This window comes from Gymnogyps californianus, chromosome 1 (assembly GCF_018139145.2).
Source record: "Gymnogyps californianus isolate 813 chromosome 1, ASM1813914v2, whole genome shotgun sequence".
Taxonomy (NCBI): Eukaryota; Metazoa; Chordata; class Aves; order Accipitriformes; family Cathartidae; genus Gymnogyps; species Gymnogyps californianus.
In genome coordinates, this window is record NC_059471.1 from 90,637,875 (window position 1) to 90,657,178 (window position 19,304).

The 19,304-nt window shown below is 38.2% G+C and overlaps 1 protein-coding gene across 1 annotated transcript in view; it reads left to right on the forward strand.

Annotated features, from left to right (window-relative positions):
• Positions 1–19,304, forward strand: part of IL1RAPL1 (interleukin 1 receptor accessory protein like 1) — a 695,569-nt gene that overhangs the window by 542,908 nt on the left and 133,357 nt on the right. The gene's annotated exons all lie outside the window — the stretch shown is intronic.

The following is a 19,304-nucleotide window of genomic DNA, read 5'->3' on the forward strand; positions in this document are numbered from 1 at the left end:
TGAGATCTATGCCTAATTCCAGATGAAGGAGTGAAAAAAGCTAACTGGAAAACATGGGGAAAAAAATTACTTGTAGATCTACTTTAATCTGATGGTTTCTATTGCTTAGTTCGGGTTGCTATCCACATGAGTAAACATGGCTAACCCTCTTTAATGTAACGTCTCCTTAGTTTCAATCACCACATGCGGCATGCTAATGCCTACCTTTGTGCATGTTAGAGTAACGGAGGTATTTTGTTAAACCACTCCAGCTCTATCCATGCAAGCCTACCTGCTGATACTCTCATTGAACCTGATGTCAATGTTTCTCTTATACTAGCAAATAGCTTCTATCTGCTCCATCACATCCACCTGCTCTGTAAAGGAACAGAGGATCTGTCTGCAGTGTCATCTGTCAGAGTGGCCTGGGGAAGAGAAGTCCAACGTGGCCATTCATGAGTAACAGCTATAGGAACTGTCTGTCACTCTAAAAGGGTCAACAAATCATAATTCAATAGTTAACGCTATAATAATATCTTTCTATTTTTATAGAGGAGATATGCATTCAAAGTATTCAAGAATTTAATGTTGTAAATTAATAGAATCAACAATTGTGTTGTAGTCCATTTTTTCTTCAAAAGTATTTAATATTTCTGCCTGGCCCCATTTGCGTCTCTGTGTGTTTGTGTCAGACGAAGAGTTACTGACTGCCCTAAATAGTATGCTGTAGCCACGTTCTCTATACAAGCTGCTCAGTAACTGTGAGGGGGTGGATGTTTCACCATATTGTTCATACTGTGTTTTGTCACCATCCTGGAGAGATTTCTTTTCTTTTCCTATTTCCTCTTCTATTACCTTCTTTGGCTTTATGGCTGCTTCTGAAACTGTTCTTTTATTATTTGTTTTATGGTTTGTCTCAAAGAGCAGTTAAACTAGTGACAAGCAATCTATCAACAAGGTGGTAGTATGGTGATTTTAAATTTGCATTAGCTGGAAGACATCAAACTTGCTCATTGCTAAAGCAAGTTTGTGTCCCACTCAGCTTGTGTCCCATGCTCTACCAAGCAGGCTAGCCTTGTCATGTGCCTCTTCTCTTTCCCTAGACCTAGAGCAATAACCCTCTCACTCCCACCCCATACCAGGAGTTGGGGACGCAGAAGCTGGATTTGCTGTTACCCCTTTGCTGTAATAATGCTGCTCCTCAGCAAAATCCTGGAGCTGTTACACAAAGGGGGAGGTTCTAGGTCCTGAGGATGGTTTGGGTAGAGTGCAATAACATGAACAAAGGGCAGGGAAGGAGGGACCCCCAGTGCCATCATAGGCTACGGGAGAAATTTACCCCTGGGGCATCTTCTACTCTTAAGGACATTAGGGATGAGACAGACATGACCTTGGCCACAGTACACCTTCATTCCTTGACCTACTTTAGTTCTTTGTGCAAGAAGTTCTATAAGAAATAATGTTGATAGCATCAGTGGTGGTAGTGGTTGGTGTTTGGGAGTGTATGAAAGTCATGAAACTTCTCAGTAGTAACATCCTACCACTACCCTGAGCACACCTAAACTATAGACATGTGCTTATACCCTAGTGACCATGTGTGTGTACCCTCAGACTGTCCATAAACAAGCATAAAAGGACTTAAAAATGACTGAGTGGTTGCTGAGGCTTTTGTGGTCATCACACACACCAGGCTCCACCCTGTACTGGCCGGCCTGTACTAAGGCCCAGGTTTGGAGGCTTTTGCACGAGGCACTGAACAGCCCTGGCAGGAAGCTGAAGCTTTGTGATTTACAACCAACTCACTGAAATCCCAAAAAACAGATCTCACATTTCTAGTGTATACATTGGCTTTTTTTGCAGAGTCCTGTTTTTCAGCTCATGAAAAGCTGCTTTTAAGGTGTCCCTCTTGGGAAATCTGTCTAAAAGCCATGCATTTTTCAGGGCCAGGAGGCAAAAACAAGTCTCCTCAGCTAGCCCAATTGAGAGGCAAGGTGCTCAGTCTTATCTCGTGGTGTAAGATGCACAAAGGTGCTTCTGAGGACTGTATCTTCACTAGTCTATAGTCTTTGGTCAGTGTAAAGACACTGTGATTCCTGGCCTGTGCAATCATAGGGTGAGCAGGCAATAGAAGATGCCAGGTGATAGCACTGTGATGCTGTTAAAGGCCAAACGGGCTGAGGGTCAGCACCAAGCATGGGTAGGAACATCTCCATCTACCTGCCAGCGGTGGCTGTGATGAGCTTTCCCTGTTCTGGACAACTCAGAGAAAAACAAAAGCTAAATCAAAACTAGCAGGTTGACAAAACAGAGAATCATGTATTTTTATACATACTAATGCACCAATTTAAAAAACATAAGTACACACTTGAAAGTTCATTCCCATAAGGGGACAGTCAGGTTTCTCAACGGGCTATTGATCATTTGGACTCTTTTTCCTATGCATTCTGTTACGATCAGGTAAAATACCACCCCACCATCATTAAACAAGATAAAGAAAATCGGGTTCAATTGCAAAAATTGTAAAGCTGTTCATCTCCTGCTTCCAGACTAACTGCCAGTGGCTTCAAATTTAACTCAGATGGGATTTTTCTTTTCAGAAGTTCTGTTGCATCCTTGAAACCAGTACTGAGCTGTATTGTACTGTCCCATTTGTGAGAGCATGGTTAACTGTTCCCTTGTTATTTCTCTTTCTTGGTTTGTCTGTCTATTGAGATACGATGAGGCATTCAATTTTCAGCATTTTTTAGGCTAGGAGATAGGTCAGGTGTTTTTTTTTTTTGACCTAACACATTTCTTAAAAAGAGACAAACATTTAAATTATGTTTTTTATATTGCTGCTTATTGAGATGCATGATGTTTGGCAGATATATCATATTTTTGCAGTTGTTATTCGGACCAGTTGAAACTAGGAAGTACTTATTTCAAAACTCGTTCTCTGAGTTCCCATTTGCATAACTTTGTTGTGTGTCTCTTGCCTATGCTATAATAGCTTGTCTTCGAACAGCAGTGCTAGCATGGCTTTTGTGCATATGTGTTAGTTTATAATTCACTAAGTAAAATTATTGCATTTATAAGTAAGAAACAAAGTGGTGGCTGGAAGAATATCCCATAGAACTTTTAAAAGAGCTATTAAAATACTGACTTTAAATTACCAACAACTATGCTCCTCTTTCTTCCATTGTATTTACATTTTTTGGAATTCACTATAGCATCAGATCAAGGTTTGAAGATTGATGAAATAGATACTCAATACATTGTAGCTACATATCATCATTTGATATAAAGGTTATTCCACATTACATTATAGTCTATAAAAAATGGAGTATTTTTTTTTCTTTGAATAACAACAACAACAAAATATTTAACCAATATCAAGTACTGTGTCCTTTACAAAATCCATTTGATTTTAAACCTGGGGGAAAAAATGATGAATGGATGAGGATATAACACCAGGTTTTACTTCAAATCAGAGATGTCATGGAAATTAAACACATTGTCTCAGTGGGTAACAAGAAAATGCAGATTCTTCTGGGTAACTGCTTGTTTCCTATGTTCTGTCTGCTTAAGAGTCTTTTACAACAGCAGAGAAGGCTCCTACCTGCATACAGCCCATATGTATTTGCTAGCAACACTAATGTAACTAAAAGTTGGAGGGAAGAAAAGAAGAGGGATGTGGGAGTTATTCACAGGTTGGTGAGATAATTTTTCAAGGGAAAGAATAGAACAAAAGATTAAATAAACAACAACGAACCCATTAAAAACAGACTCATACCTAAAGTTGACAGAAAGCTACCATTGGCCAAACAGGCTAAACTTTCTAATTTCTCTGTATAACTGCCATGATAGATTAATTAGACTTTAATTGCTGCCTAAGCAGATGTAATAACACATATCATAAGCATGAATTGAAAAAATTAAATGTAGCTCTCAGATACATTCTTTACGTATGTAAGGTTTATTTTCCTGAGGGGTCTTCTTTTTTTGTAAGCTCTTCCTATGCTCTTAATATATGAAGATAATTGAAAAATTAATTTAAAATCTATGAAGTTAGAATGCTATATTAATGACTCTTTCCCTGCTTAAGACTGTAGATTTCAAAACTAACTCAGCAATACCTAATTCTTTTGGCAAAGTAATTGAAAGTGGTTTCTTTGTATTCTTTGAAAGATCATATTTCCTTGATTTATTTTTATTTACTTAGACATGCAACCATGAGATAGGCACAATTATATTATCTGACTAGCATTAATAGATTAAGGAAAAGTTTCAGTTGTCCTAGGTTTAGACATAGGCAAAATATGTAACCACTTTTGTGTAACCACTTTTTGTGGCCTATTGCCTTCATAGACAGTCTTTTTTGCCTTGTTTTTGAGACTGAAGTACTATCTATTGGCTAATAGGAACGGGATTTTCAAAGTTCAGGTGTGCCCTTGTTGGGCAAACTGTTATACAATTATTTCAGTATTAATATAATACCTTTATATATGAATCTTGTAGGAAATGAGTTATTCTAGTTATGCTGGGTTTGTGTAGTGAGGGAGGGGCTACAGGGTTGGCTCCTGTGAGAAGCTACTAGAAGCTTCCCCGGCTCCAAGTCAGACCCACCCCTGGCCAAGGCCAAGCCCATCAGCGACGGCGGTAATGCCTCTGGGTAGTGTATTTAAGAAGGGGAAAAATCTCCTGAGAGTGTGAGAGTAAGATGGTGGAGGAAGAAGAAGAGGAAGAAGAAGAAGAAGAAGAGGAGGAGGAGCAGGAGGAGGAGGAGCAGCAGCAGCTACAGTAAAGAGAGCAGGAGAGGAAGAAGAAGATGGCAGAAGAAGAGGAGCTCCAGTGAGGAGAGGAGTGGGATGTGAGAGAAACAACCATGCGCACACCGAGGTCAGTGAAGATGGAGGAGAGGGAGGAGGTGCGCCGGAGCAGAGATTCCCCTGCAACCCGTGGTGAGACGGCAGGCTGTCCCCCTGCAGCCCATGAAGGGTTAACGGCGGAGCAGAGATTCCCCTGCAGCCCATGGAGGACCCCACACCGGAGCAGGTGGCTGGGCCTGGAGAAGGCCGTGACTCTGTGGGAAAGCCCACGCTGGAGCAGTTCGCGGAGGACTGCAGTGCGTGGAAAGGATTTGAGTTGGAGAAAATCATGGGGGCTGACCCCTGTGAGAGGGACCCCACGCTGGAGCAGGGGAAGAGTGTGAGGAGCCCTCCCCCTGTGGAAGGAGCAGCAGAGACAATGTGGGATTAACTGACCCCAACCCCCATTCCTGCCCCCTGCGCTGCTGGCGGGGAGGTGGTAGAGGTATCGGGAGCAAAGCTGAGCCCGGGAAGTAAGGAGGGGCGGGGGGAAGGTGTGTTTCAAAGATATGGTTCTATTTCTCATCATTCTACTCTGGTTTGGTTGTTAACAAATTAAATTGGTTTATTTTTCCCCAAAATTGAGTGTGTTTTGCCTGTGACCATAAGTGGTAAGTGATCCCTCCCTGTCCTTGTCTCGACCCATGAGCTTTTTTTTGCTGTACTTTCTCCTCCCCATCCCGCTGTGGGGGAGGAGTGGGTGAGCGGCTGCCTGGTGCTTTGTTGCCTGCCGGCTGGGCTTAAACCACCACACTAGTGCAGACAGAAATGCAAAAACCTGAGCAGATTATGTGATCTATTAATTGCATTTAAGTCATTCAGAGCAATCAGTAAGAGACAGAGTATTCTTTGAATCACATAAGTATTTTGTACGTGTGTTCACGCTGTAGCTGTAGTCTTCATGGTATTAGTGACTGTACCTCCACTGATAAAAGCGAGCCCTTGACCATGTATGCAAACAAACATCCCAGAAGCCTTTATGTAGGTCATAGCAAGAAGCCTTTATGTAGGCCATAGCAGTCACTCAGTGGATAATGATCTCCTTAACTAGAAAAGCTTAAATGAGAAAGACTTACAGGCCAAGTCCACTGTCCTTCACATACTGCCGTTGATTTCAATGCATAGATTCTAGCCTTACATGAATACACTACTGCAGAAGTTACACAACTGGAAGATATAAATGAAAGTGCATGTTCAAATCACTCTGGAATTTATTTTGACCCACAGTTATCAAAGCTGGATAGTAATGAAACAAGATCAATGTCTGCTTGAATCTTTGTACTGCACTGCCGCTGCATTTCAGAGAACATGAGATCAGTGAATAGGTCTACCTGAACATCTGGGAATGCTAAAGATTTTTTGCCCTTGACAGAACAAAAAGCGCAGCAGCAATGTTTCGATCACCCTTTCTCTGTTTCCTGCAGGGGGATTGGAAAGAGTTGACAAACCTACAGCCTTCAAGTCTGGCAAGAAGGCCAGCAAAACTAAAACAGTTTCTATGGGAGCATATTTGATATACTATCAAGAAATGACATTCTTACCTCTCAGGGAGGAAGAATAAGAATGCCTTGTACTCTGGAAACCAACAATGAAACTAGAAGAGACATACAGACAACTAGAGTTTACAACAAAACACAGTTTCTTCCTTTGTTGTTGTTCTCTGCTCAGGTCTAGGCTAGATGATGCATTGCCCTGCAATACAATAGAGAATGACAGAAGAAAAATCCCTGCTTGTTACTGTGATAACATAACAAAATAGGTTTCAGATTTCACTTCGTCTGTTAATTAGGGCCTGAAATTTGCTTTCATGGGATTTAGCTTTATAAATTTCAGTCATCAATGAAAGTATTTATTCTTAGCTTACATTGATTAGAGAACAACATAGTTTTACCACTGAGAACATGCAGTATTTTGACATCTGATAGACACTGTACTTTAAAGTGATGTTTTAACTTTGAGGACAAACTCTGTTGATTTTTCATGCTTAATGTTCAAGAACATAAGCTTTCTATAATGAGTTTTATGGGACGTGCTGACACTGCAAGGGGGATTACCTCTTCTTTCCCAGTTCAGAAAAAAAGCCAGAAACATCAGCACGGCAGATGAAACAGCCTACAAGGCCTGGCTGCCTATCTACCCTTTTTCATAATGTAGAGATTCATGTCACACATTAGCGTCTAGTCCTTAGGGAAGGTAACAGAGTATGGTTTATTCTTGGTCAGTAATGAACTGCATTATCATAAGGAAAGCCAAAAGCTCTTTTACCCGGTACTTTGTATATGACCTTTTCACCCATCCCTCTCACCCATGGATATGCTGTGGGCTGTTTCTTCAAAGTTCAGAAGGATTTTGGTTATCTGTTCTTCCCTCCTCTGTGCAGCTCTTTAGGTGTCTCATCTCCCTTGAGAGCCAAAAACTTCCAAAAGGCAGCACAGAGCATTTTGAGTAGGTTCTTACTCTCCATCACTCTCTGGAAATACCTATTTCTCTCCACTGGTTATGTAGGTAACCTGGGAGATCAGGCCCATAAATTGCACAGCTATTTATCTACCTCATGTTAATAATCTAAAGACCTACTCCTTCCCGTGTTACGTGTCCATTACCTGTCCACCCTGTATGAACCACATGGTGACCTGTGGGATGAAGGAATGTAACCCATTGGAGGGAGTTTATCACTCTCTGCATGGGGCTCACAGATAGGGGCTAGATTCACAAGAAGGACTGTGCAGACACCATGCCTCCTTCTTCAATTGGCCTTGTGAAGTAAAGATTAGGCAAGGTGCCAATAGGAAAGTAAAGCTTGTACTAGGAAACCATGGACTGAAGTTTTCCCCTGGATGTCAGAGTCTGGAAGCATGCATGTGAACAAAGCAATGTTGCAGTCAGTGTAAAAAGATTAGCACATTTTCACAGTGGAGTGTAGCTGCCCATAGATAAGCCTTACAGCAAGGTTAATGTCCCTTTATACTAGAAGGGTCTAACTCAAGGTAAAATTCACTTCTCTTAGAAGAGCTCACACCAGTCTCACACTGTGAAAGGGAGATAAGGAGTACAGGGTGGAAAAGGGTGGAAAATGAGGCAGATGTAAGAATCCAGTAGAGCATCTTTTATCAGGAAGGGTTGATGTCAGCTTTGAAATGCTAGAAAAGGAGATGGAAGAAATCCAGTGTGTAGGAATACATAATAATGCTGATAGGAGATAAGCTTAAATTGAGCCACCTTTCTTAGTAGGAGTCCGTGGGAGTGGATGACAAACTCTCGGTTCAGTATCAAGAACAAGCTGTTCACATAAATTGCACCTTTGAACTCATATGATTTCTGCAGCTTCACCTGCAAGCTTCAATTTATACTTTTCGTACATTTCTCCAGTTAGTATTGATGCACAATGATGGATGTAATTTGCTTAACCACTCCAAATGTAAGAAGAATCTGTTCTCATCTTAATACATGCACAATATAAGTTCATGTTTGCAGGACCTTCACTTGCACAGCAAGGCAGTAATAGACTCCTTCAGGCTCTAAATAATCAAATTTGCCATTTTAAAGAAGAATTCAGGGATTCCAGGTTTATTATTCAAAGGAACAAACACGGTAACAAAGCATTTCTTTTTTCTTCCAGAACCTAAATTTTCATAACTGAAATTGTAAAATCTTCAGTTCTGTAAAAGTTTTCAGACTAAAAGTTTCAATAAAAAAAGAACAAGAAAGCATTCTTTAACATCCATGACCCTCTGGAGTATTATAATAATCCTATCTTTTTAAGATACAAGTGGAACTAGATGCAAAAAGCACAGACATTTTTTATGTTCTGTGAATTAGTCAGAGTACCATAGTGTGAGTTAATGGGTTATGCTTCTGTTTTCTCTAACATCTAATAGAATTTCCAGGAAAAGCAAGCAAAATTGGAAGCTAGTCAAACATTTGGGTGGGTGAGACCTTTTAAATACTAGCAGTATCATGAATGCTTAGTATTAACCATATATATCCTTTTATTTGCCTTATATTAAAATTCATTTAAGTCAAATGATAAATATAAATGCCAATGTAAATAAGGATCTCAGTGGCAGTGATAATCATAAATTATACATTTCTTTAAACTTTGCTTCACGTTGTCTGCTATAAGTCAATTCTATCAATATTTCTACCAAATTTGTACTTTGTAATTACAATTAAATTATATACACAGTATTTGAAAAAAATATATACATAAACTTTGTGCTGCTGACAGGGCATCTTTGTTCTCACACATACTGATAAACTAAATAGTCTGCAGACAAATACTGTGAAAACTCTGCACCCTCGTATGCCATCTTTGGTTGTGTGTTTCTGTGTGCATATATATCTTTAAATCTGCAAGTTGTGTTGCTCTGTAGAGTTATTTTATTAGAAGAACAGAACTGATTAAACATTCTAAGCAGGCTAATTACTTGTGGGTTATCTTTATTGGTTAATGTGATTGCTTCCTTTACTACTCTGCACATATTCGTCTCCCCCTCTCTCTGTAAGCCTCTACAGATCCACCTAACCTGCTCTTCACTTGTTAATGGCTTCATGGCAACACCTGCTGTTATTGTACAATGCTCAGAAGTCAAAGCATCTTCTGCTCTGCTTCCAACACACGGTTGGTCTCTCACTGGATAATGCTCTCAGGTTGCCCAAATGTTCTTCCATTCCTTACAGTGACCTTTGAGAACTCAATAATTTCCAGATTGTTAAACTAAGTAGCTTGATGAAATAAGTGAAAAAGGGTGAAGGAGAGAAACAGGTACAGAGTGTATTTATTAGTGCTGTGAAAAGGAAAAGTAAATACTTTTTCAGCTATCAAGTAGGACACACAGTATTTTCTATGGCAATCCCTAGTTACCTTTTGGCAGATGGCTCCTCTCCTATGTTCAGATCAAACTGGTAAGCCCATAGGGAGTTAATGAAGCACCTTGCCACCTACTAAGGAGTAGTAATGATTCACCTGCAGTGATCCATCTTCCTACCTCTAGGTCAAGTCAAACCCTGCACCTTTCTGCCAAGTTGTGACAGTTAACATTGTTATTGCATGCCATGGCAGGGGAAGATGTTCTTTTGTTTGGGTGCTGGTGTTAGGTACTATTCAATGATTTTGTGAGGCAAATTACATACCAAACACAGACAATATAGTCTGGACATTAGATAGTCAGGACTTTTATGACATATCTATAACGTCTTTTCACAAGAAGCATAATGCCACCTCCTCCACCCTCTAAATGGATACCAACATTATCTACTTTAATATCAGCTTAGCCAGAAATGCAGCTGTACTTGGCACAGTGAGTGAGTAAGCTAATATATCTTGCCTTGCAATTCAGAGTAGGTTTTCTTCTGGCTGGTGAAGAACATGGGCAAAGCAAGTCTGCATCTGCCTGGAAATACTGTAAAACAAGTATGGGAAACGGTGAGACTGATATGAGATGGAGCTGTCATTTTTAGACTGCGGAGTAAGATGGGATCTGATGGGCACAAGATCCTTTATCTCCTCAGTTGCAAGCCAATCCTTTTGTGCCACCCTTTAAATCCTCATTATTACTTCTTTATTTTTGATTTGTTTTTCAAGTCTCATTCTCTATTCTCATCTATGGCTAGCTATCCCCATCTAGACTTGTAGGCTAGTCCACATTTGCTCTGACTTCAGACCTTTTCTTCTTCCCTCAGCTGAATGCTTCACTTACCTGGTGCACATTATCAAGAAAGTATTTTCTGCTTTCTTTTGTGGTGTCCCTGCTGCTAAGAGGAGTTTCCACAGAGATATGTTATCATTCTCCTTCAAATTCCTCCTTAAAACTCTCCTTTATGATGATGCTATGATGAAATTTGGAAAATAGATTACTAGTATGCGAAAACTGCTGGGTTTAATGCCATCACCTCATTTTCCCTTGCATTTTTCCATCTGCCTATATCAATCTGTTGCCTCTTATCTTAAATGTAGATTATAGATTTAAGATCATCAAGCTTAAGACCACCGATGAGTGTTGTAACGTCTGCCATGATAATGCTCTGCTACATGGCTGGAATTCTTAGACATTACAGTAATGTTAATTATTATCATTTGTCAGAGCTCAGAGAGAAGGATTTTTTTCCCTTACACTTACAACTAAAAGCTGAAAAATATAACATGAGAATTCTGTTTCATAAAATGTTTTAAGGTTTCATCAACTGGGGAGGAAAGCTGTTTATAACGTTGTGGAAAAGACAGCAATGAGGAAAGATCATGCCTCATAACAGTTGCCTCATTCTGAAAAGCCTTGTGTGATGTGGGGGGCAGGTTTCTGTTTCTGCTTAAAAAAAAAAAAAGGTATTTTTATTCACACACAGTAAAATGTCTTTAAAAGAGACATGAGGAGGGAGACTGAATCAAACAGAAGCATGAAGCTATATCTATCTATGCTATTTCTACATGCAGACCTATAGAGTACCAGAAGTTTATTTGACCAGAATTCCATCCTTCCAGGTGAAGAAAAAAAAAAGATAAAAAGAAAAAAGATTAAAAAAAAAAAAGATAAATAATTTAAATAAAAAGCTTCTGTTTTAATGAAGAAAACTTTCATCACAAAATTATACAATTGTTCTGTCATCTAATAAAAGGTATCTGTTTTTTTAATGTGTTTGCTCTGTGACAAAATGAGGAAAATAATTTACTATCTCTGCTGTAGTGTCGTGAGAAAGCGTTAATGTCCGAAAAGCACTTAAAGAGTCTCAGGCAGAATATACCAAAATCACATGCACTCACCTTATTAAAATACATATACTTAATATTAAATTAGTTTAATAACTGCAAAATAATCGTTTTCTTTATTATTTTATTATGGGTTTCATGGCTATATAAATTGAGTATAAGCATATATAATATATTCCAAAATCAACAAATTTTGTAACCCAGCAGTCAGGAAATGTTTCAGTGTGTTTTGAAAGGTTCTTAATTTGAAAAAAGCTACAGAAAACCCTCCAGCAACATGCTTCTACACAGTGTACAGAAATCTAAGTAATGTATACAAAATCTTGGGAGGAGTGAATTACACAGAGGAATTGGTTTTGTTTCTGTTTATATTTCTGCAAGATTTTCTAAAGCTTGCCAGCAGAGTTCAATGAATATGGAAGAAAAAAAAGGCATGAAGACATGTTCAGTTACAAACTTACGTTTGTATTTTTCTTGTTATCTGCAAAGTTTCCTTTGTACAATTTGTTGGTTTTCTTTCAAATAATTATTGCAGAATAGATACTCTAATGTTTATGCACAGATAACTAATGTGAAAATTCAGGTTAAAATGTTTGTAAAATCTGTTTAATTTTCTATATTTTACTATCAGCTCATGTTTATAAAAGATCTGTAATCAAATCAGGAATTTCGGCTTTAACTATAAATTGTTAACCAGCTAGATGTAAGAAGCTCCTAAAAGATACTATCTACAAGTGAAATGATAGCTTAGAAAGTAAGTCCTAACAATGCTGCTGACTGCTTTCCCTATGCTTGGGAGGTGCTTGCCCCTCCAAAGAGTGAAGGCTGGGGTCTGCAAGTGTCCTGAATGGCACCAGGGAATGTGCTCTCTCCAACCTCAGGATACCTCTTACATTCACACTTGTTTTCCACATGGGATGCTTGTCACATTTCCCACAGTGAAGAAGCCTCCACTGTCAGATAAATACAATGACCAGTTTTATTTATTGCTTAAACACTTGCCTTTTGTGGAGCTAATAGTCGAAAAATGGTGTATCAATTAGTAGCTCTGATCAGGAAGAGGAATATAAACATATCAATTCAGGTAATTAGCAAGATCCAAAGCCAGTGAAATAAGAAGTAAGAGGAGAATCAAACATCTGAGACAACTCGCAAACTGAAATCCAGTTTAATCAAAATGTGTGGGTTAGAATAATGGACTTATCTGTAAAAATTAATGCTGCGTTACTGAAAAGCAATAGGAAATGTTTATGAAATAAAATATACGGAGTTGCTGTAGTTAAATGATAATTTGATTTTTAAAGAAGTTGAATTTTAGAAAAGAAGATGTTAATCTTATGCTTCAGGTATCAAACCACTCATTCAAAAAAAGATATGAAATAGTTATATTATATGGCAGATGATCTCTCACATAACTAATATACTTGATAGTCTTTCTCTGAAGCATTTGGAGCAGGTTAGTATTTAATAGTCAGTAAGGAAATGTCTATATTTTTGTTTCAGAAAAACAACTGTGCATTTCTGAAATATGTCAAAAAGTTTAAACAAAACTCCTCCAACCTTTTTTTCTTTTTGAAAGATAGGTCAGTCTCATAATAACCATTGTATCTGTGTTTGCATTCCTGTTATAACCATCATCCAGAACAAGAGGCTTCCTTGCATTTCTGCTGCATAAAAAAGTATTAGAGGTACATCACAACACTATAACATGCTCTGAAGAAAAAGAGTTAGTCTCAGGATTAGGCAAGAAAACAAGTTGTGTCTCCTCTGAGTCACAAATTCCTCTAATTTCCCCACTCTTGCCTTCCAGAGGAATGAGAAAGTTTCTTTCCACCTCTGTCATGGAGCATCCTCTGAGATACTCCTGATTCTCCAGGATTCAGGAAGTATTCCCAAAGCCAAAATCATAACCTTAAGGAAGCTAAGTCCGAAGCCTATAAAACCTCCACCTCAGCATTCCCAGGCCAAGTGCTCAGCTCTATAACGTGGATTTAAGATGCTTCCTAGGGTACAGTGAGGAATATTTGTATATAGTTTTAACCTCAGGCACCTAATCTCTCCAGAACTGATTGTTATTGTATGTGAAGGAAAATTGTATTTATTTCCTTCTGTTCAGTACTCTTGTCAAATGAAAATAAGCAACTCTGAACAGAAGTAGAGAACTACTTGTTACAACACGTTCCCCCTCAATTTATAAACTCCATGCTTCTGCAGAGAACAAAATTGTTACTTTAAAACTAATAGCCATTACTTAAATTTGTCAGAATGGATGAAAATAGCTTATCAATAATGTAAAACCAAGAGATATGCCAGAGCCAAAAGCACCTCTGAGGTAACTTGCTTTGCAGTGACCAACATCCTCCTTCCATTTCCCCCTCAGTACTCAATCCCTGATGTGATATTACAGACTGTAGCCTTATATAGTGTAACATAATGTTTTGATAGTGACGTCAAGGATTTTCTGTTTGGCATATGACTGTTACCTGCCATTTTTTCCATCTTACTCACTACTGACAGGGCTGGTCCTTGGTTCCCCCAGAGACGGGGTGGAAGCCAGGATTAACTCTTTCTTTACTCAGGTGTCCTGTTTTTCAAGACAGCAAGTGGAACTCCTTTAGCAGCAGTTGCCCACAAAGGAGATTCAATTCGTTAGGAGGAAGAGAAACCACTGGAAAATTAATGCAGCTTCAGGATAGATATTTTTCCTTGCTGCAAAGTCTCTGTTTCTGATTGAGGCTTAAAAGCAAATCTAGCCCGCAGGCAGAGGCAGAGGAAGTTCCATGGTATAGGTAGCTAATACTTAATCATACTTCTTGTGTCTTTAAGCTAAAAGGAATTGAATATTTTGAGTTTGCATATATTTGCCTAGACCTTATCTATACTTGCCTTGACTATTGCAGTAGCCTATAGATACACCAGTACACAAAGACTGTTATTAGTTTTAAATTGAGGCATATTTAGTTGCTTTGAGGTGACACTGTCTCCTGAGGTGCTTACATAGAAGACTTTCAGGCCCAGCTAAGCATTCCAAGGAACTCCCTGTTCCACCAAAGAAGAGTCAAAGAACAAGGAAAAGAAATTCAATTGCATTGGATGATGAAAGTTGAAGCCCTATAGCACATGAAGAGAGCTATTTTTAACAGTAACATTATTTTTAATAGGAGGAATGGCCAGGAGGACTTCCCAGTAGAGTGAAGAGTCTTTCTTGGTGTCAATGGCAGATTAAGGACTTCGGAGGATGATGTCATGGAGATAAATCACCCCTGCAAAGTCTGTGCAGAGCAAGGCCAGTGTGACAGACTGGTGGACACAGTAAATCAGCACAATGAACTCCCTGAGTACTTGCACAGTAGTGTGGCGACTGAGCAAAGCCAAGTCCCAAGGACATCAATAGATGGTGGGGAAGAAACTACAACTAGGGACTGACACCCATGAGGTTTAGGAGCAAACAGCTGAGGGGAAAGATGATAAGTGAAACCATGTAGCCCTTAGAGCTGATCAGCTCTGCTTGTTGTCACAGAAACTGTGTGTGTAGCAGCACCTACATGTCGTGTAACCACATGTAATAGGGTGGGGGCTGGAAGAAATAGCTCATGAGGCATGATCACAGAAAAGCCATACATGAAGCGTGGGCTGGCCTGCATTAGTGATCTGACAGTTTTGCTATGTTCTTCTAGGAGATGTTCTACCATCTTTCAGGCTGTCCATTGAGCAGGACGCTAGCAAAAATATTTGTTCCTCTGTGTGTGCTTCGATTAGAGAGCTTCTTGGCTATGGAGACTTTCAGTGTGTAGCACTTTGGGAATTGCCATGCTGGAGCAAATCAGAGGTCCTTCTGATGCTTATCTCTGAGAAAAACTTAAGAATGCTTTACGTAGAACAAAATGTGGAATAACCAGACCAGCAACGAGATTTCTTTGCAGCCCCTGAGGATCACAGAGCTATCCTTATTCTGTAAAGTTTAGATGTTAAGGATTTACTCTAGGCCCTTTGTCATCTATGGAAAAAGAGCCAGTGCCATTGATGGTCTGATTTGAGCCACAGAAGTTCTGATACAACGTGAACAATTGATGAGACTAATTAACCTATTCAGTATCTGTGTTAAACGGCAGTTTACGTTCTTACTAGAGTTTATGAAGTTGTGGGAAAAAAGATACCTTTTGGAATTAAATTTAAGGAAATTATGCTTGAAGTTGTGTCCCTTTTTCTTTTTTTTTTTTTCCCCACTGTGGTATAGTTTCCATCTCCTTGGACATAAAAACCAATTTATAGGGAAACAGCATGAAGTATCTAGTATATTCTTATTCTTCAAGGAACATTTTAAATAAAGAATTATATAATATTTTCATTCAGGTTTTTTTTATTATGGCTTTTTATCTTGTTCTAATATTTTAATTAATAGTGAAGAAAGTAATTTTTAAATTAAATTATCAGATAAACACATATGTACAAATAATAGAGGCAGAACATTTACTCAAACTAGTGTTTATTAACATAAATTCATTTTCAGTTAATAATATTTTTTTGTTTCTGTAAGAAAAATGATTGTCATAAATCACATTAAAAGACAAAATGTAAAATTACTCATTTATGTAAGATTTAAAGTCTCTTTCTCATGAGAAATTTTGTATTGTCCTGGTTTCAGCTGGGAGAGAGTTAATTTTCTTCTTCGTAGCTGGTACAGTGCTGTGTTTTGGATTTAGTGTGAGAGTAATGTTGATAACACTCTGATGTTTTAGTTGTTGCTAAGTAGTGCTTATCTTAAGCCAAGGACTTTTCAGTTTCCCATGCTCTGCCAGCAAGCAGGTGTGCAAGAAGCTGGGAGGGAGCATAGCTGGGGCAGCTGACCTGAACTAGCCAAAGGGGTATTCCATACCATGGAATATCATGCCCAGTATATAAATGGTGGCGAGTTGGCTGGGAGGGGTGGATCACTGCTCTGGCATCGGTCAGCAGGTGGTGAGCAATTGCACTGTGTATCACTTGTCTTTTCTTGGGTTTTATTTCTCTTTTTTTTTGTTATATTCCTTTTCATTAAAATTATTATAATATTATTATTATTAGTTAGTAGTATATTTTATTTTACTTTAGTTATTAAGCTGTTCTTATTTCAACCCATGACTTTTACCTTTTTTTTTTCCCTCCTCCCCATGCCACTGGGAGTGGGGAGGGGTAAGCGGCTGCTTGCTGCTTAGTTGCTGGCTGGGGTTAAACCACAACAATGCATAATATGTATTTTCCTTCAGGGTGTACCGTGCATGTCAGTATTACAATTATGTTGAAATTTACTACTATTTTATGGTATTATTTATTTAGAAATGAAAATGGAAGAAAACTAAATATTTTATTGTTAGAAATAACTTTCTTCCATAAAAGTCAGCAGGTTCTTTTAGTTTCTAATGTTGACACATTTTTGAGAAATACTATACACTTACACTTAAATACAGTGAACACACAAAATAAGAAACACTTGGGTTTTTCTTTCCGAGTCTCAGGAAGCTGTGATCTGTCATGTCACAGATGCATGTAATACTGACTCTCTTATCATGCATACTGTATAATTTAGGCTGCCACAGGAATTATGTGTCTGCTTTTACACGCTTTCTCAGATTAAGGACTTTGAGGTTCCTGGGATCTGTCTGTATATATATGGTTATACATATAGTTGCTTTTCTAGATATGTAAATATATGTGCATACATATATATACACACTCATGCATACATACATATATATGTGTGTGTATATATATGTGTATTTACATATATGTTTGTGTGTATGTAAATAAATACAAATATTTACAAATATGCATTAGTGGTAGTACAACTATCATCATTAATAATACATTAATAATAATAATGCTATATGGTGTATCAGCCAATATAGTTCATTCTACAAATATCCCATCAGGAAAAATATACATAATGTTTCCCCCATTCAAAAGTCTTTAAGAAAATCCTATCGAAAAAGATCAGTTTAGGAGTAGATTTAGGAAAGATTTTTCTTTGTAAGGAGACTCGTATTCAAGCCTAAAAGGGACATACTGAAAGCTCGAATATTGCCAGCCTAATAAAAGCTGGTGGATATTCCCAGCTGGTATAAATCTGTGCAACTGCGATGACTTCAGTATTTTTCAGCTGCAGCCTGTTTTCTAGTGTACAGCAAAAAAGTTTGGCTCCATTGTACAAAACTGATTATTGGTATCCTGGTTAGATTTTACTGTGTCCCTATTGGCACTAGGTTTGCAGTAGAAAAATCCAAACCTCCTTCCTAAAATTACCTCTCTTTCTGCTATGTTCCTTCCAAAGCTTGCACATGAGAGATGAACAAAGGCAAATTCTTTCAACGTGTTCTTTTTTCACAAGGAATAATATACTGTGTCTTGGTTTAATGTAGAAAAAGCCAAATTACTTAGAAAAGCTGTTTCAACTGTTGAAATGGTCACCATTTTTATTTATTTCTAATTAAGATCTTATGCAGAATGACTTCTGGGATCACCCCTGAGAACACAGTTCTTGTAGTTCTTACTCTTTCAATCTGTTAGTGCGGAGGGTTAACTGCAATGTAACCTGTGTACTAAAGATTGAACAGAAGGAAGCTAGTCTCATTACTAAGGACAAAAACAATACAAAAGAAATCCCTTAAACAGCATTATTGGCTGTCAGCCTTGTTTTTCCCTGTGTCTAAGTTTGGGATGAATACTTCATCTGTTGGCTACGCTAGAAGAAGGCTAATTAGGTAATTGTTTTGAACCAGTGTGATGTCTTAGTTGAAATCAGGATGCAGTTCTTGAAATTGGAGTGCACCCTTTGTGCTTTTGCCAATTAGAGCACGAAACCACCAAAATCTTCAGCTTTTCTTTGTCAGCTTTTGGGCAAGAAATATACTGTATTCCATCCATAAGCTTACTTTTTGGCAACTATATATATTTTAAGTTTCAGTGTTCTTATGCTTAATGGCCCAAAGATCACTGCTGAACATAACATGGGACTATAAAATCAGCCCATAACTAAGCTTTTGAAATCAGTGTCAGAATATTTATCCTTAGACACATTCTGCTGCAGACTAGAAGTCTTCCTTCCTTTCTTCAGCTATGAACAGGCTTCACTAGGAAAAGGGGTGACTGGGAAACTTGGGAAACAGAGAGATTTTGACATTTTGAGGTTAAACTGAAAAGACACTTCCTGGCAGGGAGCACATTTCATGTTTGACAAAGTGTTGCATAACTACTGACGATTGTCACCTTTTCCAGTCCTTTACGAAGTCAGAATGAGTAAAGGCGCTATCATCCACACTGAATGAACTCTGGTCCATATTCTGTAATTCATCCAGGTTCAGACTTGTTTACACCTATTTATGAATCCATCAATAATATAAAACTCTTTTGTACCTAGTTTTCTAGGTCTTTTTTACCTCCCAGTATAAGAATAGTAGAAATTAAGTGTCCTTTTGATACTCACTCTGGGGTAAAGATATGCTTTTAGAAAATATAATCTGGTTTTGTTGCTTTAATAATTGTTAAAACTTTCTAATTTCTTGCATCAAGAATATGATATCCAGCATGATTCATTCTACATTATCACAGGGTTTTATCTCTCATTTAGCATACCAAATATATGGTACATTGCATTATAAAATATGTACCACATTTTGAATGATAATGAAAGTGCCCTACCAATTCTCTTCCTACTGTTTTTCATTCAAATAAACAGAAAAAAAATATGGGTAAAATACTAGAAGTATGGCACAGTTAAAATGGATTGATTATGACACTTT